Source organism: Dipodomys ordii, unplaced genomic scaffold (genome assembly GCF_000151885.1).
Source record: "Dipodomys ordii isolate 6190 unplaced genomic scaffold, Dord_2.0 Scaffold72, whole genome shotgun sequence".
NCBI lineage: Eukaryota > Metazoa > Chordata > Mammalia > Rodentia > Heteromyidae > Dipodomys > Dipodomys ordii.
Genome location: NW_012267288.1, coordinates 11,623,998 through 11,649,936, shown reverse-complemented (window position 1 = coordinate 11,649,936; position 25,939 = coordinate 11,623,998). Strand labels below are relative to the sequence as shown.

Here is a 25,939-nt window from a genome sequence, read left to right as displayed (position 1 = left end):
TTTTTTTTTTTTTTGCTTATGTGGTGCTGAGGAATCGAACCCAGGGCCTCGAGCATGCAAGGTAAGCGCTCTACCACTGAGCCACCTTCCCAGCCAGGACTGAGCATCTTAACTTCACTTGAATAAGAAGGGTACCTGTTCAGGTGAGCTCAAAGAGCTCAAAGCATAAGACAGATTTGCCTATTCCCAGGTTGCCTACCACCTACCCCATCAACTTAACTGTCCATTGATAGGAATTTGAACATTCAGTTATCTTCAGTGAGTCTGATGACAATCTAGGGGCCAATGAATTAGGATTTGAGAACTAGAAGGAGAGAGCCACTTGAAAAACTTCTTACTACAGTAATGATTAAAAAATATATTTGAAGGCTCTTTCAGCTCTCTAAAAAATTCTTAAAGAAAACCCTTGGGCTCTTTAAAAAATCATTGTATAGGAAATGGACTCATTACCTTACTCATGTAACTCCTCTGTACAGTATCTTTACAACAAAAAATATATATTAAAAAAAAGACTGTCAAAGGGCTGGGAAGGTGGCTCAGTGGTAGAGCGCTTGCCTTGCAGGCATGAGGCCCTGGGTTCAATTCCTCAGCACCACATAAGCAAAAACAAAAAAGCCGGAAGTGGTGCTGTGGCTCAAGTGGTAGAGCGCTAGCCTTGAGCTGAAGAGCTGAGGGACACTGCCCAGGCCCAGAGTTCAGGCCCCACGACTGGACCCCCCCCCCCAAAAAAAGACTATCAAATGTATTGCTGAAATCAAGATGGAAAGAATTACTTTGATTTGTCCAGCGAATAAACCTAATGATCACCAAAAAAATTCACTGCATATATTCTCATAAAGATTTGCGTACATTTCAAAGTTTTCTTTTGCTTCTGAAGCTCAGCCATACTAGGTTAAAAAAATCCCATTGTTAAGTGATTATTTATGCTCACAGAAACTCTTTGTGGCACAGATAGCAAGGAATGAATCAAATACCAGAAATTCTTTCTGGTTCCAAGTGAGTTTGACAGAGCAAACTAGCTCTTCAGCTAAAATGTCAGCCCTTCTTAATACAGTGTATAACTCTTGCTAAGAGCCAACTATTTTTCCCAGCCTCCTTTACATATCTAGGTATGGCCATGCCAATGTCCTCATCAATGCATTGTATGTCATTTTCAGGAATGAGGGTCAAGAATGAGATATTATCTCTTCACTATTCTTTCTCTACATTAGCCTGAATGAACAACCCTGGCTGATCTTAGAAGCCATGTGTTAAAAATAGTAGAGCAGTAAGTTGGAATGGAGACTGGCTTTCAGGAGAGCTGATGACTAATTGGAAATGCCTATGTTGCTTTATATGCAGGAAACATAAATTCATTATATGCTAAGCTTCTAAGATTTCAGTTTTTTTTAAAGAGCAGCTAGTGTTATCTTAAAGAACTATTGTAAGTTTTCAGAACTTCAAGTAAAAGATTAAGTCTAAGATCTTGACCTGAGAGATAAGTATAAGATGTGACGTGGTTCTCTCCCTTCCCCTCGCCCCCACCCCAGTCCTCTGGTTGAGAACTGTGAATTTTTGGACCCTGTGAAAGAAAACAAAACAATAGAAAGCAATAAATGATGTCACTGTCATTGACATTGTTGTTTACAAATTTCAAAATGGAAATGTATATGTAATAGATATGTTATTAACAAGATTTTGCATGCACATGTAATACATGTGTGTGTATGTGTGTGTGTATAAAAGGAAATTTCTAATGATGCTTTAGTTAAAATGACTAAAAGTAGTCATAGGAACAATGAGAAGGGCCAGAATTGAAATGAAGGATGTTTGATGTCCAGAAAGTTTCTTATTTTTAGAGAAGACAGCATTAGTGATCAATAGTCAGTCAAGGAGTATCTTTGAATAAAAATTGGTGTCATATTATCTTTGTTGTAAGCAGTGACTTGTTTGTTCAAATTAAAATATTCAGTAAGTTAACTTCAGAATTACATTAAAAAAATCAAGTTGGTAAGTAGAAGGCTGAATCCATCGAACTGTGCCTTGCAGCAGAGTCATTAACATCTGCATTTAGCAGTATGGATTCCATGATCTCTAGAGCTTCTTTTAAATGTTACACAGTCTTAGCATCTTGGATCAACAACAAGTTTCCCATTTCTTATTTTCAATGGTGTGTAGTTGACAAATGACACTGAATTCTGTTTCCACTTTGCTTTTTGATTAATAGTATCCTAACTAGACTGAACTGACTGGAATCCAATGATATTTTATCTTCTGTTCCAAGGGACCAGCATTTGAAAACATCAGGTTCCCAGGAGTCTGACTAAATTGCTATCTAAGATCTATGCCAACAGCTTTTGTAATTACGTTTATGGAAGAACCTTTGATATCTGCTTTAAAAGATATTGTCACTGACTCTTTGATTTTAAAATGCAATTTTACTCTTGTGTATATATAATTACTACTATCTATAGCAATAGTTTGATTATGATACTTTTTAAAACTAGCTATCTGGGGGCTGGGAAGTTGGCTCAGTGGTAGAACGCTTGCTTTGCGTGCATGAGGCCCCTGGGTTTGATTCCTCAGCACCACATAAGCAGAAAAAAAAAGCCAGAAGTGGTGCTGTGGCTCAAGTGGTAGAGTGCTAGCCTTGAGCTGAAGAGCTGAGGGACAGCGCCCAGGCCCAGAGTTCAGACCCCATGACTGGAACCCCCCCCCCAAAAAAAAAACAACTAGCTATCTGGTAAAATCTATTCATTTGTTTGTGATGTTAAATATTATTCTTTATAATAAAAGAAAGAGTATGATTTTATCAGTCAGTGAAACAGATAGGATATTAAGCTGAGTAATAAACAGAATAATAAATAAAGGCATGGTGCATGGATTAAGGGACAGACCAGTTGATGCCTATGAGCTAGTAATAGGAAAGTACCTTTGTTATCTGGGATCCTGAGGGTACAAAAATGGGCAGTAGTTTTCAGAATCTTGAGAGAGAGAGGACATTCAGACAGAGAGCTATCTGAAATGAGTGAGGGCCTGTGAGTGACAGAAACTCCTAGCCCATATGATTTTTCAGAAGGAACAGGGAAATAACCCCATGACATTGTTCTTTCTTCCTTCTTTTTGTAGAGATTTCCCAGTGAATAATGCCAACATCACCTGGCAAGAGGGTCAGGGAATCTATTCATGTCTACTTAAGGGGCCTAGACTTGTGAGAGCAAAATAAAAAGACATTATCTGGAAGAACAAACAAAGTACCCTCCTCATTGCCTTAGGATCTCTGTTATATATAAATTAGGGTTACTAGCCCCCATGATAAAAGGTCTAATAACCTATTCAAGGTGCTCTATCACAGGATAAGACTATTGTCTTAGTTACTCTCTTAGTGCTGTAATGGAATGCGTGATGAAAAAACTTAAAAGGAGCAAAGTTTTATATTGGCCTACATGTTAGAAGGCCGATTAATATATGCTAAGCCCAAAAGAAAATTTGGGTTACAGAGACCAAAGGCAGGAGGTATATGGTGACTTCAGTAGGGGTTAAGTTGAATGTAAGAAATCATGTAAATGCAAGAAGGTCACTTTCTTTGTCTCCGCTGCCCTCAGGGACCCTATACATGAATTTCCTTCATTTTTGTCCTTTTTTCTGTCAAATTCTTCTCATTTTGCATAAGGTGAAAGTGTCCATTTTAATTCCCTTTAAAGTACCTCATAACTCAAATAGTTAACAGAGAGACTGACTGGTGACTCTGTCTGAACTCTAATATAATCACTTTAAACAACAGAATTGGCTTAGCTTGGACTTTATCTTCTAAGAGTGTCAGGTTGGAATATGTTGGCAGATTTTGTGAGAATGGTCATGGGAATATTATTTTAAAAGAATATATAGAGAAAATTATTAAAAGGGAATATCTATCCATTTCTAGTAGCACTAGGAATATATTTACACACACATACACACACACACACACACACAGATATCTTTACTAGACCAAGACTTACTATGGAATTTTGGAATATACCAATACTTTGAAACAAAATAATAGTACAGATTGTTTCCTCTTTTGTGAAACAAAAGTAAGATTTTTTTAAAAAAACTTTGTCTTTTTAGTAGTCTTTTATTCATGTAATTTACTTGACAAAGTGGCATATACACACATACATATACATACATACATACATACATACATACATACATATATTACATATGTATATATACATGTATATATATATATATATATTAAAGTCTGACTTTTAGAGATGAGTGTTGCCAAAGAGAAGCCAGCTTCCATGTAGTGAACAGGCCAATCCATTATGAACATGACAAGACCTGCCTAAAATTGTTATTGATTGTGAGCCAGTGTTATATTTTATCCAGTTAAAAATCTATTCAATCAATTGCTTGAATCAATCTCCTTGATTAATTTTAATACTTACAAACATCGTCATATCCATAATCCTGTTACTTTTTTATTATTTTATTTTATTTATTTATTTATTTATTTTGGTCCGGTCATGGGGCCTGAACTCTGGGCCTGGGCACTGTCCCTCAGCTCTTCAGCTCAAGGCTAGCGCTCTACCACTTGAGCCACAGCGCCACTTCCGGCTTTTTTGTTTTTGCTTATGTGGTGCTGAGGAATCGAACCCAGGGCCTCAGGCATGCAAGGCAAGCGCTTTAACCACTGAGCCACCTTCCCAGCCCCATTTTTTTTAATACTGAGTAGAAAAGGAAAGATAATTAGGCACTGTGTGTGTGTGTGTGTGTGTGTGTGTATGAAATTATTTTTGAAGAATTAAGGGAAATGTCTCCTAGGGATTAGTGAACTAATCTAAGGACAGTAATACCTGTAACTGTTTGAAAATGAAGAAGAAAAACCGGAATGGATCATTTTCCCCCTTACTTAGAAAGGGAATAGCAAGAACAGTGTAGGAAATTGGAAAAAAAGAAATAGAACAGTTTATATATGCTTCAGTTTTTGTCCAGAAGATATTCCTTGTACATCTTAAGTACTTCTCCGCCTCATAGTATTTTCCGATTTTGTATTTGTCAATGAATGTTTGTAGATTCTCTAATTCTTGAACCATATTATAGTAGCCATAAAAATATATAGAAGGAAGTGGAAGTGTAGCTGAAATTGGCAGAATACCAGCCTTGAGTGAAAAAAGCCAAGTGAGAGGCCCTGAATTCAAGCCCTAGTATGTGTGCACACACACACACACACACACACATGTACACACACACACACATGCACACACACACATACACATGCACACACACACACACAAGATCCAGTAATCAAAAGATACATTTTTAATTGAACTATAGATGGATTTCTTCTTTGTAACACTCCTTTGTTAAGTTGCAATTATGATTTTACTAAGTAAACTTAGGCTAATTTATATCCTGTAAAAGAGCTCTACTTTCATTTTCCTGCAACAAAGAAATCTTTTAAAGAGATAATTAACTAGTGTCTTTTTTGTGAGTTCACAAACTCATAGAAAGAAAATTGATAAATTGAGATATAGTGTGATCTAAGAAGTCAGGGACAGCGTTATTTACCAGCATAGATACCATTCTTTCTTTTTTCTTGTTGGAGACCTGGGGATCAAATTTGACACATACTAGGTTAGTGCTCTACTGCTGGGTGAGCGATACCTCCAGGTCCCACCACATAGATGCCATTGGCAACAAATACAATGCCTGCAACAGTGTCTGAGCTCAACCATTCTGTGTTAGATGAGTGGATAAGGCACATGTTCTATTATTTCCAATAAAAATAAATAACAAGACATAGACTTTCCATTTTATTTTTTAGGGAATAATCAGGTAGTGAAAATAAAATAATTGTGGCATTTAATAGATTTATTCATACTTGGAAATCTAGGTGTGTCTGAGCCAGAAATGATGGCTAAGGCTGACTCTACATAATATGCATCAAGTGCTACTTTGTCCCTGAGAACCTGACATTGAAGGGAGCAAGTGTTATGAACACGTAAATTATTTCTTTTCATATGACATCTACCTTGAAGAGTGACAAATACACTGAAATGTCATAAATAGTGAAACATATAAGTCTGTTTTATTTTGGGAAAGTTTTCAATTAGCAATAGTCATTCCTCAGACAAACCTCATTGACTGTGATACTGCCTTTGTGCAAAACTTATTTTGGAACTTTGAAAGTAAAAGTCTAGGGAAGAAACATTAAAATAAATTGGATTATGAAGTGGTAGAATTTAGTAAAATTATTAAATTTAAATATGATGGAGATCTCTTCAAAGTGTCACATGTAATTAGAACCAGGGAACTTGTCAATGTTCTTGAAAATCTACTGGATTGAGTTTCTAAAGCTCAGGGCTAAAGCTCTACTTTTCTTTGAATGCTCAAAGCCTTACACAAAATCTGACCTCCCTGGGTCCACAGGGAAGTGTAAGTAATAACAGGGAAAGCTGTGTTAATCAGGTAGTGTAAAGCTGTGTTAATCAGGTAGTGTAAAGCTGTGTTAATCAGGTAGTGTAAAGCTGTGTTAATCAGGTAGTGTAGCTGCATTTTTCTCTGAACCCTTCCATCAGTGTCTTTGTGGATAGTTAAGTGGAACCACTTTATATTACTTCACAAATTGACTTCGGACTACTTCCCTTTCCTTAATGTTACAGAGCAATGTTGCTTTAAAAAATGACTAGGCCATTTGAATGGCAAGAAGATCACCAAAAATGTCATATAAAAATTCCATTTTCCATGGAGGCAAAAGGACAATGTGCTAAAGACAGAGCTTAAATCTCAGTTTTGAATTGAATGTATCTTGAAACATGAGGCAATATATCCGTGGTTGAGTAAGGCAATGTGTGAGATAAAATGCCTTTTACAGAATCCATCTTGGAAAGTATAAACCAGTGACAGGCAATCAGTTGTTTCTCAAAAAGAGATAAGGACATAGTTAGAAGCTTTAATGTGGATGAGAAATGGTGATGCTGTAGTGAATAGAATGGTTTGTTTGTGGGAAAAGAGGTTGAGTTTTTTCTTTTAGCTATTATTTTTTTCTGATAGGGTCTTGAGATTTTGCCTGGGGCTGGTCTTGGACTGTTATCTTCCTACCTACAACCTCCTGTGTAGCAAGGATTATAGACTTGTACCACCATAGTTAGCTAATTCATTGAAATGGAGGTCTCCCCTGCCCTTTTTCTGAACTGATCCTCCCACTTTCTGCCTCCTAAGGAGTTGGGATTAAAAGAAAAGGGGCTTACATTTTTAGGAAAATTTTAAATGTAACTAAAATGTCAATGAAATAAAGAATTAGCAAATGGTCAGAACGATAGATCAAAAGGTCTTTTGGGGGGCTCACTTTTGTCAGATTAAGTGATGCTTAAATTCTGTACTTATCTACTGTTTTCTGCTACTACATGCTTTAATTGCTATATATGTCATTGGCCTCTGTGTCCAACCTTGACCTTTTTTTTGACCTTGAGGATCTCAGCTATACATTCCTGGTAGACATGTTCATTTGAATGTTCCACATGGCCTGAGATCAGTTTTACATTTTTCCTTTTTTCTCCTGGTGCTACCTGATACTGACGACAGTGGCTCCACTTCCAGCAGTCTAACATGGTTAAAGGCATCACTGCTCATTCATTTCCTCATTTGGTTTCCAAATGGGAAGAAATCTCATTCAATTAATTCAATTAACTCAATTAGCCTATGAATAGCAGTTATTTAACTCACTCTCAGACTCTCTCAAGTGTGTCTAAATTTTAAAGATGGAAACATTTCTTCCAAGAAACAAGGCTTGCTTGATGCATCACCTAAACTGGACAGTGTGCATCTTGATATTTTTCTAAAAGGACCAAATAGTACACATGCCTATTTCTTTCCCACAAGTTAGCCGTGCTCAAATGTCTAAATGTTCAAGTTCTTTCATAAAAGAAGTTCTAAGCTTTATAAAATATTATGTAGTGGAGAAGTCATACACACAAAGCATTTCAAAATCAACTTGGCTATGAGGATGACAGCCCTAAGGGCAAAATTTTCAGTTTCTTTTTTTTTTTTTTTGGTCGGCTGTAGGGCCTGAACTCTGGGCCTGGGTGCTGTCCCTCATCTCTTCAGCTCAAGGCTAGTACTCTACCACTTGAGCCACAGCGCCACTTCCAGCTTTTTTTCTGCTTATGTGGTGCTGAAGAATCAAACCCAGGGAGTCATGCATGCAAGGCAAGCACCCTACCACTGAGCCACCTTCCCAGCCCCAAATTTTCAGTTTCTTTATGCATGATTGAACTTAGAAGAATTTTCATCTTGACCCCTGTTTCTACTTCAACAACAATTCCGTACTGTGAGAAAGCTTGGCTAGTGATGTGGCTTATTCTCTCTTTCCCCCCCTCTTTTTTTCAAGTCCTAATGTATTTGATGGTAAGGGATGTTGGAACATGTTAGTACATCTTCCACAGTGACAAATATTTGTTGAAAGTATAGCATTTTCAGGGTAGGGCAATGAATAAGAGATGATTCTATCTTCACATACCTTGTTAGAGGCTCTCATGCCTAGCTAGAAGGCAGGATATGATAAATGTTCTATGGGAGGTACAAATGGCCTCCCGAAACTCTAAGCAGAAGATGAATTCTGTGTGTCCAAAGACGGAAAAGACTTTACAAAAGGATGGCATCTGAAGAATTGCTATAATCTCATAAAGTAGAAATGTTGGACAAAGACATTCCAAACAACATGGGTTGGAAAGACCAATGGGAAAGGAGAGCATGCACCAAGTTGTAGCTGGAGGGTTTGATGCAGATATGGTCAGAGGCTAGGACTATTGTTTTAGCTTTTGACTAAGAAACACTCTCAGCACACAGCTGAGAAAAATAGCTCAAGCATGTTCCTGTTTGCTATTGAACATAGTTGGAATTCAGTTGTTTTCATTTTCAGTTGGTTTAATTTGGTAGGATGTAAAACTTGTTTTTGCCTTCACCAAGTAGAAAATTTAGGAAATTGTTCATACATTAATATTTAAATATTGTATCTTAAAATCTTATATTCAATGAGTTTTGAGTCGTTTGTGCTTTTGGATTGTGTTCAGACACTGTAAGTTTTAACTGGCAATTATTGTCGAGTCTATTTTAGATACTGTTTTGGTGCTGTGAGTAGGAAAAAAGTCTCTGCCCTCACGGGGCTTACACTGCAGTCTGGGGCACAGATATTTAACAAGTAAGCAAATGCACAAACAATTCATATACTGTGAAGATGTTTGAGCTTTTGCTATAGCAAAAAATGAATAACAAATTCTCTATGGCTTAAGAGAACAATGTTTATTTCTTGCTGTCGTTTCTGGGTCTGGCTATGGTGAATCTGTTTCATGCTGTGGGTGGGCTCTGGCTTGTGTCATGTGTTTGTCATTCTAGGGCTCTGACTCAAGTGGTAGCTTTATCTCAATTAAACTTTTCTTATACTGAGGTGAAGTGCTCAGAATACAAGAGGCTGGTGAAGTGGATCATGGCCGCACTTTCAACCACATTTCAGTAGCTGAAGCAAGTCATATGACCAAGTTCTAGATCAGTGGATATGGGATTTCCCATGAAAAGGGGTGTGGGAAAAGAACCCAATGTACCTAAAAAGAAAAATATGTTAGCATGAGTTTCAAGACCAATGTATATTATAAGGAAAATATACCCAGGGCCAGTGATGTCATGCTTGTCTTCTTAGCTAAGATGGGAGGCAGAAATCAGGAAGATTGTAGTTTGAGGTGAGCGTAGGGAAAATGTTTGTAGAACTCCCATCTCAACCAATAAAATGTTGTAGGTGGTGGTTCACCTTTGTCATCCCAACTGTGTGGAGTGAAAATAGGAAGATTACAGTTCAGATCAGCTCAGAAAAATGGGATCTTTTAATTTTCCAGAGAACAACAAAAGCAAAAACAGGTTGAGTGTATGACTCAAGGGATAGAGCCTTTGTCTAGCAAGTGCAAGGCCCTGAGTTCAAACCACAGTACTGCTCCTGCCAAAGAAAATAAATCCAGGTGTTAGGATAGAAAAATTAGAGTTAGAGGATGGAACTCTTTATCTTAGAGGCATATTAGAACAATATTTATTATATTTTATAAGAGTTATTGTGCTTTTGAAGAGTCTGAATAAACAGTGTCTATGGTAGAAGAGAAAGAGCACTGGGCTTAGAGTCAACTGATCTTTAAGTTTCCCCTGTAAGCCATGGTTGACCCCAGAGCAAGTGCCTAACTATCCTGAATCTTAGTTTCAACAATTCCAATAAACAATTAAATGAGGCATTGAGTAAATAAATGGATATTACATGACATCTAAGTCATATTGTTCTTCAGATTTTAAAATGTGAAAGTAATTCATATGAAATATAATAGGTCTGGGCTGTGAATGTGGCCTAGTGGGAGAGTACTTGCTTAGCGTGCATAAAGCCCTAGATTCAATTCCTCAGTACCACATTGAAAAAAAAAAACAAAAAAGTTGGAAGTGGCCCTCTGACTTAAGTGGTAGAGTGCTAGCCTTGAGCAAAAGAAGCTCAGGGAGAGTGCCCAGACCCTGAGTTCATGCCCCAGGACTGACTAAAAAAAATGCAATGGTTCTGAGCGAGCAGACTTAGATTTCTTGGCTTCAACATGGTAGTCTGTTGGTATTTTCAGAAATATTACAGACATACACAATTACATATGTTGTATCCTTGGTAGATGGTACAGAGGTGGCAGTTACAACTTATCTGTAGCCTTATATAAAATATCAGTGCCGTGTCTCCCAATCTGCAAGTGTGCCTACTTACCAAGAAATGTAGAAACTGCCAGAGCCGGAGGTTTTTCTCAACATGGGCTTATGATGTATGTTCCTGGTAGCTCTCTCTCAGGCTGACCGATATGCTTGGAAAAAGGGATCACACACCAGAAGCCTTATCAGTTAATACAGCAGCTTTGCTTGTAATGGAATGATTAAGCCATTGTTTAGGTGAAAACACTTGAACATCAAATTGAGCTATCAGAGATTTGCAGGTAATGTAGCAATTTTTCAGAAAGAGAGAGGGGGGGGTGTTCTGGTATTTTCTGATAAACATCATTGTTTTATATCTAATTAATACTACTGTTCTTTGGCTGGCATTGCTGAGACAAGCGTCAACTTCATAAGTCCCAGACTAGAGGGAGAGGTGACCTTTTCTCAACTATCTGTGTTTGTTTTGCTTATTTTTATTCCCTCACATAAGTTAATCTTTATAGTCTGATTACCATTAGCCCTACCTTTTAAAAAAAGTAATAATTCACAAATGACTTTTCTTTCTCATTGTATAGCTCAGGCTGGCCTTGAAATTACAGTTCTTCACCCCCATCTTCACATGTTCTGGGATTACAGACATAGGTCACTATGCCTGACTCCAACGTAAACTTAAAGCTATTTCTAATGGGTGTTTTAATGAAGCTCTAGCTAATTGTGGTTATGTAGACTTTCACAGCTCCAAGGTTGAACACTTCAGCGAGTCACCTTGGCCCAAATAATCATCATTTATGTATGTGTATGTGAAGCTGTTTTCAAAGGAAGAAAAAAATTAAATGAGTTGGTTTAAGGGTCCATCTACACAGAGTGAATATGAAAGAAACCAACAATGAACATAGAGTTGCCCAGAAACTAGCAACAAGGGAAGCCAGTCCAGCTTTAGTCTTGAAGGGAAAATAACAGTATTGGAGTCTGATGAAAATTGATACAGTCCCTGATTTAATATGGATTATATTCCCTGAGGACTGTAAGTTGGCACAAGTGTATTTTGAAGCATGAGTGGCAAACGGAATATAGTCACTTTTCTCTTTTCATCCCCTGACTTCCTTTTAGAGATTCCCATTGGCTAAGCTCTAAATAAGCCAGGCTGCGAAGGAGCTCAACTAATGTGGACCTTTATACTGGTCTTCCAGTGACAGAGCAGAGAGAGGGACTGATCATGAAACCACAGGGAAAAATGGATAGGAAGTGAAAATCTGTAATTCTCAGCTCTTATACTATACTCTAGAATGTGCTCCAGTTGTCTGAAAAAGTTTTAATTTTTTTTCTAAACAATGGTTTAAATCACCTTGTGCAGTAAGGCCAAGAAGGCCAGCAACAGAAACTTAAGTAATCACTAGGCCATGAAACATGTAGTTTTGGTTTTCCACTGAGTTCTCAACAGAGTACTTTGAGCGAGTACTTCTACTGAGTGTTCCTGATTTTGCTTTTCATTCTGAGTATTCTGAATGTCGCAACTCACTGAATTGAACAGAGGGTTTAGGAGTTTCAGGTTTTGGCTCCATCAACAAAGAAACATGTGACTGAAACAAGGAACTATGAGTCTATAGACTTTTTGTTTCTGTATTTTAAAAATTATCTTTAAGTAGTTGTATGAAGGGGTTTCAATTCAGTAAGTCGGTTTATGGGAATAAACCCCTTTAATCATTCCTTCCCACCTCTCCCCAATCCCACCCATCCTCTCAATTGTCCTAGTTATGTTCTCACATATGTACATCGAATATTATGACTCATCCTTCCTCTCTTCATTTGTTTACCCCCATTGGTTTCTGTGTTGGTAAGTGAGGAAAATTCTTTATTGTTCTGAACTTTAAGGGTTATTATAACCACCACTGAGTAACAGATAACTCCTAGAATATGCTTAGTATAGTATAAGCCATACTCAAAAATTTGTATGATAATGAAAGCATGTATTTGTGATTTTAGTTTTATCAGTGTTTGGTATTTTTCACGATATCACAGTTAGAACATCAAGGTTGGTTGCAAGTTAACATAAACACAGATGTCTTTTGCATAAACAGTCTGCTATGGCTTTGTGATATCAAATTAAATGTAAATATTTGGAACCAATCAAAACATGAAGCATGAAAGCATGCTTCATGTTTTGATTGGTTCCAAATATTGTTAGAATTTTAATTCCAATACACAGCGATGGTGGTATTTTTATGCTTCCCTTCCCTTCCAACATATGCTTGCAAGTAAGCATTTGTAGAAGGTCACAGATAACATTAGCCAAGCAGTTGGCTGCTTTCCAAGGGGTCAGTTCTCTCAGAACAGAATTGAGTCTATTTTTTTGCTCTTCATGGAGTAAGAATTCACTTTCCTCCTAGGTTGATCTTTTTCTCTTTTATGTTACTTTCACCCAACTTTTTAATTCTCTTCCAAATTCTGTATTTTATCGTATTCTCACACTCTACTATTAAAAGCAGACATAATTTAGTATGTAACAGAGGTTGAAGAGTTCTCAAGAACTATCAAAGATATATGAAAGAAAGCAAGTGGTATCACATTTGCTGATAAAGAGAACTCAGTGTGAGTAGAGTGGTTTAGGAAGAGGGAAGTTGGCTTTGTGAGGTACAGAGACATCAGGAATAATAAATCTAGGCAGGATTTGAAGTTTGGATTTTATTTTCATTGCAATAAGAAGTCATTGAAATTAGAGAGTAACTTGATTGGCTATACATTTAACGGAGTTCTAGTATTTTTCTAAGGAATTGATTTGAGAATTTCAAGAGTGAATGTAGAGAAAACCAGGTTAGAGAATATTTCAACGTCAAGGTGAGAGTTGATAACTCCCTTGAACAATACTAGTAGCAGTGAAGTAGAAGGCAGATAGACAATAATCTGTATGCAATATTAAGCCACCCAGATTCCCTTTCCTTTTAGCCCTCAACTGAAGCACTGAGACATTTATTCCTTAGCTGAATCATGGCAGTCAGTGCCCCCAACAGCCTTTACCCAACAAAGATGCCCCATCCAAAATCATGCCTCTAGGTTGGATACACTTGGTAGCCAGTCAATAAAGGTAAAGTACAAAGACTCTAACCTTAATTTTCCAACTCTGAAAGACAAGTCCAACTCCAGACCACTGTGTGGAATCAGCTGAAGCCTCTGCTGCACACCCCTCTCTGTTCAATCTCTCCCTTTCCCATCCTGCTTTCTTACAAACATTGCCTGAATATGTTCTAATAAGCCACTTACATGAAACTCTTTATCTTACATTCTTTCCAGTCTGAACCAAGAATAATCTAAGATCAGTACTGAAGGAGTAGTTAATGGTGTTTGTGCGCAAGTCAGGGGGAAGACTGAAGAATCTATTGTATCTTTGAGGTTCCTGATGGTTTCTCACTCTTCAAGCTAAGAGAAGGATGGTTACTTTTGTGGAGCTTGGAAAGATTGATAATCATTTTGGGGGGGTTGATATTTTTTGTTTGAGAAGACATTATGGTTTTCTTGCTCAAACAGGAGATGTCAAGGTTGTAGACATTATGATTTTCTTGCTCAAACAGGAGATGTTAAGGATGTAGACATTATGGTATTCTTCCCGAAGGAGGCAATGTTAAGGATGTAGGTAAAGCTTCCTCAGGGACCCTTGGATGCCCCCTTATTCTGGCTATCATTAGCTAGAATCTGCAACAGTGTCTGCCTCATCTTCCTGGTTCTAGCCGTGTTCCTCCTAAATCTATGCTCATTCTTTTGTGTAGGAGCTTCATAACTTGTTTCATACTTAAAATATTGTCATGATTTCCCATTGTTCAGAGGATAATGACAAAATCTTCTAATCTGTTTTTTAAGGACTGTGTCTAGATTGTGAGCCTCATCTCTTTCCTCTCATTTGTACCACTGATTTTTTTCCATGTCATGCACTTTTGCACATGGTCGCTCTTCTCTTGGGACATTGTTGCTGACGCCCTTTTTCTGTGCAAAAGGCTATTCCTGCTCATCTTTCAGGATCTGGTTTGACTGTTATCTTTTCTGGGAGGAATTCTTGATTTGATGGTCCTTTTAGGATGTATTTCCTGAGCCTACTATACTTTACTTACCATAATTTTTATTGTTCTTTTATTTTGACAAGGTCTTTGGCAACTTATGTCTACATTCAAGGAAAGAAAATTCTAGCATATATTCACATAAAATTCTCTTTTATTTTCCCATAGAGTCCTGTTCTTTCCCTGAAGTCACCTTTTTTTTTGGGTCCGGTCGTGGGGCCTGAACTCTTCGTCTGGGCGCTGTCCCTCAGCTCTTCAGCTCAAGGCTAGCGCTCTACCACTTGAGCCACAGCGCTACTTCCGGCTTTTTTTCTTCTTGCTTATGTGGTGCTGAGGAATTGAACCCAGGGCCTTGAGCATGCAAGGCAAGCGCTCTACCACTGAGCCACTTTCCCAGCCCCCTGAAGTCACCTTTTATCATCAAATCAAAAACCATTTAAAAGTACTGACAACCCCACATCTGAGACCATAGGGTGTAAGTTTTCATGAAAGTTGGCTCTAGGTCAGATAAAATGTAATAATGAATTTGTGTCTTTATAACTCACCACCCTCCTCTTTCACAGATATGGTAAAACCAGGGATCCCAATACCAGATTTCCCTCATTGCCTGGAAATCCTGCAGGAAGGAGAGTTTCAAGCTACTACCTGCTTTGCTCTCATCTGCTGAACTTTGATCTGTGTAGGACTTTTTGGCTATAATACATTAGATCCATTATTATTATTTTTTACTATCTCATAGAATTTCTTGGCAGAGGCAACTCTGCCGAGACATCTGTCTGAAATGATGAGAGAGTAGATGAGGATAGAAGATCAAAGGCTATGGGTGTTGCACTTGAGCATGGATTTTGCCTCCTCTTTGTATATCTCAGAGGATTCTTGGGCTCTTTTTAGAGGAAACTTCAGTGTGACAAAATACTTAACATTCACAGAATGTAGGGTGTGTTGGGAGAGGATGTAGAAGCCTATGCTGTCCTGGAATTCTGGGATAGAATTAACAAAACAAGCAACCAAGGACATATAGATTCTTTCTAAGGCACTACTTTCTACTTGTGTATTTATTGTGGCTGTTTGAGACTTTGTTTTGAAATTACTGTCTTCCCCTTCCTTTAGTACATGGACATTTTTTGAAAGCTATTTTTTGTCTTTGTTTCATATTTGGATTAAAATTATGTTAAGATTATGCACAATCAAGAAGAAATTCTTCTTTTGTGAGTAGGCACAATTAAAACCCAAATCATCTCTGTTCTTTTGGATATGGAGTGAAAATTTTTGTTACACTGTTACAATGTAAGCAATCATAGAAATATGGAATTCGAGAGCTTTTGTGGGAAGGATCCAAGTGCTGTTTAAGAAGCAGATGAGAAGAATGGGAGTAAAACAGATCTAGCTGTGAGATGAGTGAACAACAATGGAATCTAAGAAGATTGCTATCAGTCAGGTGTGTGGTGTCTCTTCAGGCATTCTGCTGTGCTGTCCTCATTAGCATCACAGTCTCGACCTCCTGTCATAACACTGCTGAAATGCTGAGTGCTGCTGCCCTGGGCCTCTCAGCACCTGCCGTGCATAAATCACCAATCACAGCCCAGCTTTCATTGCCTTTGAATTCCTACCTGTCAGTTCAGCTTGGGAGGAGAGGTGATGTACAAGAAGCAAAGATGGTAAACAGTATGTGGAGAAAAGTGCTGGATCAAAAGTCTTGTCGTCCTGTGTCTTTACAGAGCATAAGTGACAAGGGCAGGCGCAGTGTGGGATTCCCTGAATTTCTCTATCCAGGAGGAACCCGCATGGTTTTCCATGGATGCATGGTGCTGCTTCCACAGTTTGCTCTGTCACTCTGGGCTGTCAGCAATAATGCCAATTATTGTCAGTTTTAATGATGACTCTGGAGACCTGAAGGACACCAGTGTTCTGCCTACTGAAATAAGCTTTTGGTTTTCTATTTAAATCAGGAGAAAAATGGATTTTTTTCCCTTGGACCTAGAGAGGTGGATAGGGAGTCATTTGACTACCATCTACAATATTTTTGTCTATTTTTTGGGAATTGTTTTGGACATATACGTTCTTGTGGTGTGAATCTGCATGTGAGGCAAGATTATCCCCACATGCATTGCCATCCTAGGGTTTGCAAGTGGGAAATGCATGTCCTCAGGATGTGATTCTAATTCACTTGTCTGGCTGCTGTGCTGTTAGAACAATCTATTCCTTTGGTGAGAAATGCTTGTCCCGACTGACATGTGTCTATCTTATTTGCCTTCCCTTAATTATCCTTCTGTTTTAGGAAGGATCTGAGTTGCCCAAATGGCTAAAACAAGTGCATTAGCTTCTATCCAATGGGAATCCCACACCAATGCCAAGAACTCCAGTAGCATAAACATTGTCACACTCATAACTTAACACAGAAAAACACTTTGGAAGCAGAGATTCAGTCCTGGAAATGAGAAACAATTTGAGCCACAAAACTAGTTGCCCTGGTAAGTAAAACTGATATAATAAAGAGAGTAGATATGAAAAGTCCATGCGAGCTTCTGCAGGGCAAATGACATAGCTAGCAAGATCAATAGAAAGCCCACAGATTGGGAGAAGATCTTTACTAGCCATACAACGGACAAGGGTCTCATATCTAAAATATACTTGAAACTCAAAAAATTAAACCCCCCAACAACAAATCCTCAAAGAAACAACTGCCCAATAAATAAGTGGGCGAAAGACTTAAAGAGAAACTTCTCTGAAGAAGAAAGAAGGATGGCCAATAGACACATGAAGAAATGTTCAACATCCCTAGCCATAAAAGAAATGCAAATCAAAACAACATTGAGATATCACCTCACCCCAGAAAGAACGGCAAAAATCAAGAACTCTAATAACAACAGATGCTGGAGGGGATGTGGACAGAAAGGAACCTTACTTCATTGTTGGTGGGAATGTAAACTTGTCCAACCACTTTGGAAAGCAGTATGGAGGTTCCTCAAAAGACTTCACATAGAACTCCCCTATGACCCAGCAATCCCACTTTTGGGCATTTACCCAAATGCTTACAAACAAGACCACACTAAAGCTACCAGCACAACTATGTTTATTGTAGCATTATTTACCATAGCTAAGATATGGAACCAACCCAGATGCCCCTCAGTAGATGAATGGATCAAGAAAATGTGGTATATATACACAATGGAATTCTATGCCTCCATCAGAAAGAATGACATTGCCCCATTTGTTAGGAAATGGAAAAACTTGGAAAAAATTATATTAAGTGAAGTAAGCCAGGCCCAAAGAAACATAGGTCCCATGGTCTCCCTTATTTGCAATATCTAGTATATGTATGAGTCAAGCGGAAAAGGTCAGATAATGTGATGTCAGGAAAATGAACCCTTAGATATGTATTTTAATGTTTTTTCTTTCATGCATGTGTTTCTAACGTATTTATAAGATTATCTCTTTGTTGCTTTGTATGTCCCTCCCCCACAGTATAACCCCTGCTTTCACTATATTTGATGTCAGTATAACTTGTGGAGGAGATGGGGAAAAACCAGTTGTTTAAGGATACAGGTGGATCTGATGCAACAATGAGAAGTACAAGTTGTCATGTCCAAAACGAGCTTTACAATGTCGGTGCGGGCGGGGGGGGGGGGGAAAGGGGGGGGGGGGGGGGGGGGAGGAGAAGGATTGGGATGGGGGGGGGGGGGAGGCTGGGAAGGGATGGGAAGGGTAAACAAAGGAGGAATGCTTGGTAAGAAATGTACGCATTATCCTGCCCATGCAATTGTAACCCCTCTGTACAGTATGTTCACAAATAAAATAAAATAAAATTAAAAAAAAAGAAAAGTCCATGCATATAAAATGATTTGCGGGTACAGTTTTCCAGCGAAAGAAGAGCATGACTTTCTTATCTGCCAAAGTCTGGGGCTCCATCACAATATAATTCTCTTTGTAGAAACATACAGCAATAACTTCTGTAGTAGTCACAAAATGGATGGTCTTTGAAGTCTATTTAAAGACTTAGTCCATCCTGGCTTAGAAAGGAGCCAGGTGACATTTCCATTTTGCCTATGATGTATGATTCCCCATTTTGGAACATGTGATGGAGTCTAACAGGGATTGTTGGGCTGTCTCAGGATGACACATTTCCTATATTTTCCTGTGTGCAGTGATGATCATGGCATGCTTTTCAGAGTTCAGTGGAGGAGTATAATTTGGGACACAGGATAAAAATATAACACCAAGGAAACGTAAAAAGAAACCAATCCTACTTGATCAAAATGTTCTATAAAGATAAAAATGAAGTATTAATCTGTAATTTGAAGCAAATACCCCAAACTACAGTTAGGAACTATAAAACCTTACTGAGAAAAATGGTTGAATTAACTTAAGTGCTTTTAACGTTTACCCAGAGCTGCATTCTAATCAGGCTTTGTTAACTCAGTGATCAAACCATTTTGCTCTCTATTTAAGTGACCAGGACTCATGTATAATAATGTCAGGGAGAGACAAGGGAGAGCTTCTGGGGAAGGTAGAACTGGGGATAAAAGTGGTAATGGGAAGAATAGTCTGTGATTTAGTTTTTACCTTGGCCCAGGAACTAACATTTTGAGCTCCCTTGAAGTGTGCACAGTTGAAGAAGAGGGGATATCGTTTAAAGAGATTTGGTAAGCTTCATGTTTATCTGTTTTCTTCTTGTCTCCTACATCCTATGAGACTCTGTGGAGTGGACTAGATGAACAGTGTATACACAGTGGATTTGCATCACAGTCATGAATGCCTGAACCCTAGTCTTATAAAAGGGCTGCTAGCTAGTTTGTCAAACTTTTGTACTGGAAGGATATATTAAACAAATGGTTGCTGTATAAGTCTGCCCTGTTCCTTACAGGGCCATACCATTCTTACCTTCTAGAACCATTTAAACCATTCTTGGAAAAATAGTCCAGCCAAAATTTATCACAATACCCACACCTTGGTTAAATTACCTGGCAGAGAGCTTTTGGTACTCTAGTACTCTGAACTATCCCCACCCCTGCAGTGCCACAGTTTGCACCCAGGTGCTCACACTTGGCTTGCTTGTTCAAGGCTGGCATTCTGCTACTCAAGTGCAGTTGTTTGCTGGTTATTTTGGAGATAGGGTCAAGGTGATGTACAGAGGGGTTACAGTTACGTAAGTAAGGTAGTGAGTACATTTCTTGTGGGACTTGTTACCCCCTCCCTCATTTTTCTCCCACTTTCCCTCCTCCCAAACCCTCCCCTCAACAAGTTGTACAGATCATTTCCAACATATTGTCTTATGCCTATCACTGTTGCATTGAGTCCCCTTTGTCCTTTGTCTCACCATTGTAATTCAGATACATGTATACATATATACATATAAACATATATACATGCATACATATATACATATACACAATACCCAAGGCACCAACATCAAATACAGTGACATGGGTTTTCCCCTCTATGGTTCAGGATAATTTAAAACCAAAACCAGAAGCAGTATGATGAGTGGCATTCAGCATACACATATTGATTATTTAGCAATGGAATTGTGTGTATGTGTGTGTGTGTGTGTGCGCGCGCATGCATGTATGTGTACGCGCTGGCCCTGAGGTTTGAATTAAGGCCTGGGCCCTATCCATGAACTTTTGTGCTCAAGACTAGTGGTCTACCATTTTGAGCCACACCTCCACTTTTTGCTTTTTTGGTGATTGATTAGAGATAAGAATCTCAGACTTCTCCTGCCTGAGCTGGCTTCAAACCTCTATCCTCAAATCTCAGCCTGATATAGCTAGGATTACAGGTGTTAGCCACCAACACCTGATTTTATGGTACTGGAATTTGAATTCAGGGCCTTCTGTTGCTAGGCAGGTGCATTTCTCCTGAGCCACATTCTCAGTCATTTTGCTCTAGTTATTTTTCAATCAGGATCTAATTTTTTTTCCTTCTGGGCTGCTCTGGACTAGAATCCTCCTATTCATACTTCCTGCATATCTGGGAAAACAGGCATTCACCACTGAACCTAGTTTTTTAATTGGTTGAGATGGATCTCATAAACTGTTTGCCAAGGCTGGCCTCAAACCATGCTTTTCCCATTTCCACCCTCCTGAGTATCTAGGATTATTGGCATGAACCATGCACCTGTTTTATAAGTAGGATTATTTATAAGCAGTAGAAAACCACCAAATGTTTTATGTTTTTAAGGCAAATTATCCAACAAGGGAAGGTTCTGAGTTTTTTAGTGTTGATGCAGAATCTCAGAGTCATTATGGGTGCTTATTTCCTAGGTGGATTCAAAAGGAGCAAAAGTTATTGAATTTCAAATAGATGTAATGAGGCTGGGCCTACGACTCATTCCTGTAATTTCACCTACTCATGAGACAGAAATTAGGAGGATGGCAGTTCAAAATCAGCTTGGACAAAAAGTTAGAAAAACTTATCTGAACAAATATGATAGATTTCATTCTTTACACCTATAATCCTTAGCTATACCGAAGGCTGAGGTAAGAGGATTGTGGTCTGGAGGTAGCCCAGGAGAAAAGCAGAAGAAACTAATTGAAGCAAAAATTTCAGAGGTGTAGTTAGAATGGTAGAGAGCTCACAAGTTCAAACTCTAGTACCGCCCACAAAATAAGGATTACGTAATATTGTAGCTTATATAAAAGATAATTCCAATCAAGAGTATCTGACCATTAAACTGTGGATTTGTAAACTGCTTTAAGAGATAAGACTGCCTAGTTGCAGTGGACATCTTCTCCATTCACTGGGCTTTGATAAACCTTCATCGAATATGAAGCAGTCCTAATTATATAAAACAAAGAGTAGTTGTGCCACGATTAGACTTGAGTAAAGAAATAGAACCAGTTACATTGACCTTCTTATTTGGCAAAGACCCATAGGAAACAGCTACTATTCTGACAGAAATATCACAGCAATGTCATAAGCAAGCCCACAGAGCCACTCAAAGGCTTCATTGGCTTCTGTATTAGTTAAACACATTACATTGACTAAGGGGCAGGTTTTTCACTAAGTTTTCAGACAGGCCCAGGGTAGTTAGGGAGCCTGTCCGGCAGGATGGCTTCCTGCTGTGGTAGAGTCGGGAGGGCTGACATCTGTAAGTGAGAGTGGTGAAGAGCCCATGTCTATCTCATCTATAACCGTTCCAAGAGGAGCTGAGAGGAACTTCGCTCTCCATCAGCTAAAGCATCTTCTTTGGGTTATGTAGATCCAGGTGATATTTATGAAGTCTGCAAAGTTGTAAAATTTGATGTGTATGGGGGTTGTGCACTTTTGCAGAGAGAGACTTATTTACTTTCATCAGATTCTGGTAAGATCAATGAAGATTATGAACAGTGTTTCAGAGTCTAGAAAAACTCAGACATTTAGCCTGGTATTTTTGTACATTTTCCCAGTTATTTTGATGGGAAAAAAATCATTCAGATGTTAGTGAGTTTGTTTGTATACTATGTCTCAGAACAGAGGGAAAAACAGGATTAAAAGAGAAAGGGGTGAGGGGATTAAGAAAGAACCTTACAGTGAATGTGATAACTGTTTTAATTAATTAATCTTTAGCAAGGATTATTTTAAGATAAAACGATACAGTAGAAAGGAACAGGAAAAAAGGAGAGAACTATTTTCACACACGAAAAGGGTGTTAAAGATTCCTAAAATCTCACTGTTAAAACCCAAGTAAGAGGATAATATGGAGGTAAATATGATCAACGTGGATGTATATATGAAAATGTCAACATGAAATTTATTTGTTTGAAAATTAGTGGCTGATTGTAAAAATATATTTAAAAGATCCCAATTAAATATAAGAAGAATATAAACTATATGGAGTTTTGTTTTAATCCACATTAATTTGTTTTAGTACTTCTTTCTAATGTTCTGCTTCAGGACCTAGGAACATGCTGTTTCATCTGCCTGAAATACTTTCTTAGATAACTCACATTCAGAAGCCTTCAAAGCTTTCTCCTTCAAGGTATTTTCTTTCAATACAGTGGAGAAAAGTCACCCAATCACCTAATGTTTAAGAATATCTGAAATATTACTTGCCTTCCTCTGTTGTTGACATTGATCAAGATACATTGTACTCATAAACTGACATGTTGAAATGAAACCTCTTTTTTAACTAGTTAAGGATAATAAAAAAGAAAACCATTTAAATGAAAGAGAAGTTATGATCCATACCAACCATGAATGGAAGAAGGATGAATGGCTGAAGATGAACATTGTTGTGCTGTCCACTATTTTATTCTTTGCTTTTAAAGCTTCAACAGCTAACTTTAAAGTAATGATTGGTGGGCTGGGAGGTTGGCTCAGTGGTAGAGTGCTTGTCTTGCATGCATGAGGCCCTGGGTTTGATTCCTTAGAAGCACATAAGCAGAGAAAAGCTGGAAGTGGTACTGTGGCTTAAGTGGTAGGGCGCTAGCCTTGAGCTAAAGAGCTGAGGGACAGTGCAGTGCCCAGGCCCAGAGTTCAGCCCCTATGACCACCACCACCAGTACCAACAACAACAAAAAATAATGATTGGCTTGCATTCTTTAAAAAATTGTTATTATAAAGGTGATGTACAGAGTAGCATGCATTCTTTAGATGCTGTTCTGCTTTTTTCCCTTTAAACTCTATACTTGATATTTCTGTGATCATCCTTAAATTCCTTTGAGACTTATTTGTGCAAATAGAGCACAATGTCAATTAATAAAAATATCAACAAGCCAGATACTTGTGGCTGGCTCTAATCCTAACAACTCAGGAGGCTGAGATCTGAGGATCATGGTTCAAAGCCAGCCCAGGCAGGAAAGTCTGTGAGACTCTTATCTCCATTTAAACACCAGAAAACCAGAAGTGGCACTGTGGCTCAAGTGATAGAGTGCTGGAGGCCCAGAGTTCAAGTCCCATGACCACCCCCCTCCCCCCCAAAATGAACAAAAACAAAATATGAGTTTTATTTCAGAAAAAGCTGTGTATATTAGTTGTATCACCATTAGCATGGTGATAGATTGTAGACTAATTGATGAGCATCTCAATACAAAAGATGCAACAATACTTCTTCAGTATAGGATCATAATAATTTTATTGCCATTTTTAATTAAAATTTTCAGTTTGAGCAAAGATTAAAAAAATTATTGAACTTTGCTTTTCTTGATAAAGTGGAGTAAAGCCTGAAAAAAAATTGAGGAAACAGTTCAAAATGACTTCGTTGTGATGATCCAGATGGTCTCGGCTTGCCAGCAAGGTTTGCTGCTGAAATTTTTTCCATTACCTGTCATCAAGAAGAAGAAGAGAAATATGGTTCCTATAAATTATGTTACAGAGCAATTGCCATAGAAAAATGGCAGACATTATTTTATCAAATTACTTTTTATCTACAAGACTACTCTCTTTGCTGCCATGATATTGTAAATTAGGTAGAAATCTTTGAAAAAGGGAATTGTTACTTAGTTTCTAATCTCAACTTCTATCACTGACAAAATGACCTTGCCTTTAAACTAAATCCTGTAACTTCCAATTGATACTTTGCAGTCTGAGCTACTGAACTTGTTTGGTGCTAATATTTTCTCATGCTAAAAATCAGTTTAATGGAAGGTTTTCTTTTTATTAGTATTACACAACTATGAGTTATCCAAGACATATTATTAACTTGAAGAACAGCTAATTTAGAAGAGTACCTAAATCTCTTGATATTTCAAATTCCAGCTGAATTTACTTCATTCATTGCACTTACTTCAATAAGCAAAAATTATAAATTCTAGCTTGAGAGTTTTGCTGGATTTTTTTTTTTTTGTCATTACTGGGGCTTGAACTCTAGGCCTGAGTGCTGTCCCTGAGCTCTTCAGCTCAAGGTGAGTGCTCTACCACTGGAGCCACAGCGCCACTTCTGGTTTTCTGGGGTTAATTGGAGATTAGAGTCTTATGGACTTTTCTGCCTGGGCTGGTTTTGAACTGGATCCTCAGATCTCAGCCTCCTGAGTAGCTAGGATTACAGGTGTGAGCCACCAGTGCCAGCTTTTTCTGGACTATTAACTGGCTATAAACAGAGGTTTTGGTTTAGTTGGTCCAGGACAAGTGATGACATAGGGATTTAATCTTGTACCTCGTAGATATTAGGTGTATTTTCACAGTCACATTTTAGATAAGCAGACATTTAGCAGTGTCAAACCATGCATCGATAAAGAAGGAGGTTCAAGATTTCTGAGATGCTAAACTGGTGTTTTTATACCACATATATTAGTCAATTTGAACCACTATCACAAATTATCACAGACAAGAGGCCTAAACAACAGAAATGCATTCATATGACTTGGGACACTGGAAGTCTAAGATCAGAGTGCCCGAAGAATCAGGTGTGAAATCATTTTTCTATGTTACAGACTGCTGTTTTCTGGTATTGTTTCCAGAAAAGGGTCAGGGAACTCTCTGGGGTCCCTATTATAAGTGTGCTGTTCTCATCTATGAAGGCTGCACCCTCCTGAGCTCATTACCTCTCAAGACACAGTACATTGAATGTTAAAATTTAAACATATGAATAATTTTGGGAGATGGGCTTAAAATTTATGTTGAAATTTATTTTTATGGTCCTATCGCCCTCTCCCATATCATTCTTACACATTTTGCATATAGAAAGACATTTGAAAAGCAGGAATAATTATGCTCTTTTTGTTTTGGTCTGGAGAGGGGTCTTTGGGAAAGTGTAATGATTATGGTGAAAAGTAAGGTTTGAAAATTGCTTTAGGCATAAACAAACTATATAGGTGGACCAACAACATAATTATAAAGTCCACATTTGTTTCTCTGTAAAACTTGAAGGAACGGATCTCAATTGTTTGAGTATTTTCTGAAATCTGAATTACTGTGATACTATGACATAGAATGATTATTATTGACTCAACTGCCTTAATTTTCTTTTCTTTTTCTTTTTTGTCAGTTGTGGAGGCTAAACTCTGGGCCTGGGCGCTGTCTCTCAGCCCTTCAGCTCAAGGCCAGTGCTCTGCCACTTGAGCTACAGTACCACTTCTGATTTCCTGGTGGTTAATTGGAGATAAGAGTCTCACAAACTTTCCTGCCTGGGTTGGCTTTGAACTGTGATCCTCAGATCTCAGCCTCCTGAGTAGCTAAGATTACAGTCATGAGCCACTGGTACCTGGTAAAGTCTGAGTCTTTTAGGTTCAGAGCACTATGGGAATATCTTAGATATATCACTCTCTTCAAAAAGACCTGGATTTACT

General features: G+C 38.2%; 1 pseudogene; it reads right to left on the bottom strand.

Moving 5' to 3' along the window:
* Nucleotides 1-6,525, bottom strand: part of LOC105991368 — a 24,219-nt pseudogene extending 17,694 nt beyond the window's left edge.
* Nucleotides 6,526-25,939: the final 19,414 nt, after the last annotated feature.